A 2466-nucleotide genomic window follows, 5' to 3' on the forward strand; every position below is an offset into this window, starting at 1 on the left:
TATCATCCCCTCCCTTCCAGAACCTCTGGGGAAGCCCTGCCCTCCTGCCAGCACACCCTTGGCTGGCTCAGGTCCTTGGTTGGCTCTCTCTTAAGTTAATCAGCTGCCAGAATCACCACCTGTCCCTTGTCAAAATTGGCCTTGTATTGCAAAACGCCTCCCTCTTGGCTGGCCATTCTTGCGATGCTTCCATCAGGATTTACCGTGGAACCAGGTCCCCGAGACCCTAGTTTGATGTCCCACTCCCCACTGCTTGCCTGAGTCCCTCTCCAAGCAGGGGGCATGTGCCTTTTAAATATGAACCAATTCCAATATATAAAAACATAGAGCCCGGTTTTTAAAATGACCACCTGACACGCCAAGTGAAGAGAAGCTCGTTTTCAAATGATTCCCGGCTGTTATAATAGCACTGTGGGACTCCGGAAGGATTCAGCCCAGCCGTGGGATGTGACGCAGAGGCCAGGGCGCGCGGGAGACACGGAGAAAGCACAGAGAAGGCGGTCCCTGTTTGAGGTCTGGAGTCAGAGACAGAGCCAGACGCCCAAGGCCCGAGCGCCCACGGCAGCACCATGCCCGCAGTCTTGGAGCACCCCAAGCTTTCCAACGCCATGGCCAGAACACTGCACCAAGCACATTGTGATGGAGCAGGAGCATAAGCGACAGGAGAAAGAAGAGGTGGACAAGATGACGGAACAGAAGATGAAGGAAGAACAGGAGAGAAGGAAGAAAAAGGAGATGGAGGAGAGAATGTCACCAGAGGAGACCAAGGAACAAATTCTGAAGTTGCAGGAGAAGCTTTTGGCCCTACAGGAAGAGAAGCACCAGCTTTTCCTGCAGCTCAAGAAAGTTTTACATGAGGAAGAAAAACGGAGGCGAAAGGAACAGAGTGACCTGACCACCCTGACATCAGCTGCATACCAGCAGAGCCTGACTGTTCACACAGGTACATTACTCCTCAGCATGCAGGGGAGCCCTGGAGGACACAATCGCCCAGGCACCCTCATGGCAGCTGACAGAGCCAAACAAATGTTTGGACCCAAATTGCTTACGACCCGGCACTACGTTGGCCCAGCAACTGCTTTTGCGGAGACACCAGAGCATGGACAATTCCAAGGCAGTCCTGGTGGTGCCTATGGGACTGTTTAGCCCCCACCTCACTATAGGCACACACAGCCAGCTTATAGTCCTAGTCAGCAGCTCAGAGCTCCTTCGTCCTTCCCTGCAGTGCATTACCTATCTCAGCCACAGCCACAGCCCTGTGTCCTGCACAGCCACTTTCAGCCCACTGAGACAGATTTCCTACAGCCTGGTGGTGCCCTATCCTTGCAAAAGCAGATGGAACATGCTAACCAGCAGACTGGCTTCTCCGACTCATCTTCTTTGCGTCCCATGCACCCCCAGGCTCTGCATCCAACCCCTGGACTCCTTGCTTCCCCACAGCTCTCTGTGCAGATGCAACCAGCAGGAAAGTCAGGCTTTGCAGCTACAAGCCAACCTGGCCCTTGGCTCCCCTTCATCCAACACAGCTGGAACCTCCAATTCTACCACAAGTGACCATCAGATTATATCTTCAACACCATGCCCTTCCACCCCACCGTGGGTGAGGGTACAATAGCATTGTGCCTGAATGTTTCAGTCATCACAGAAGCAAGGAGGGCAATTTTATTTTATGTTTGACCTAGTAACAGAAATTGCGATTGGAAGTCAACTTGAGATACTTACAACAGCTACTTATAATCTTGTCAATTAACATTTGTGCATTGCATTACTCTTTATGAAGCACTTTTATGTACACTGTCATAATACATTAGGTGGTGATGGTGGCTCCAAGCAGAGAAAAAAACTTATTATTTTACTGCCTAATCTTAGAAACAGGGAGGAAACAGACAGGTTCTTAGAAAGGAGACTATCAAAGCAGACCACAGAGCTAAGCACAAAAGAAGAAGCATTATCAATGCCAAACTCAGAGAGGCTGAAAAGAAAATATTCCAATTCAAGAATTTGAGAGACATACATTCTGGGAAGAGGGTTAAACCCAAATGAGGACCTATCACAAAATGGTCAAGACTGAGGGCTAGTGAACAACTGTGTGGCCAGAGTAGGCTTTTGGTTCTTTTATTTATAGCATAGATAATACATAGCTTTGTATTAAAATATAGCAACTGCAGCTAAACCAAAAGAAAATAAGCAGTATATTTTAGGCTTTTCTGCCCAGTATCTTTGAGGGCCACAATCTTGGGGAGAGTTGCTTGAAGTTTGTCTGCACTGATACCCCAATTTGTTGCTTCTTTCCTTTTTTCCCTGAAAAAAAAAAAAAAATGCTTACTGGTTCCCTGTCTGGTCTGCCCCTTCTTCCAGCGGTTTGGGAATCAACATTTTCCTAGCTGTTGGTGACTCAGTAATGGACTTGACTGATGGTAACTGCCTTTCCTGGAGAGTCGGTATTCATAGTTGTCTCTTATCTCA

The 2466-nt window shown here is 48.5% G+C and overlaps 1 pseudogene; it reads left to right on the plus strand.

Moving 5' to 3' along the window:
• Positions 1-554: 554 nt before the first annotated feature.
• On the plus strand, positions 555-1569 carry LOC101059671 (G protein pathway suppressor 2-like; annotated as a pseudogene).
• The last annotated feature ends 897 nt before the right edge of the window (positions 1570-2466 follow it).

Source organism: Pan troglodytes, chromosome 11, assembly GCF_028858775.2.
Source record: "Pan troglodytes isolate AG18354 chromosome 11, NHGRI_mPanTro3-v2.0_pri, whole genome shotgun sequence".
Taxonomy (NCBI): Eukaryota; Metazoa; Chordata; class Mammalia; order Primates; family Hominidae; genus Pan; species Pan troglodytes.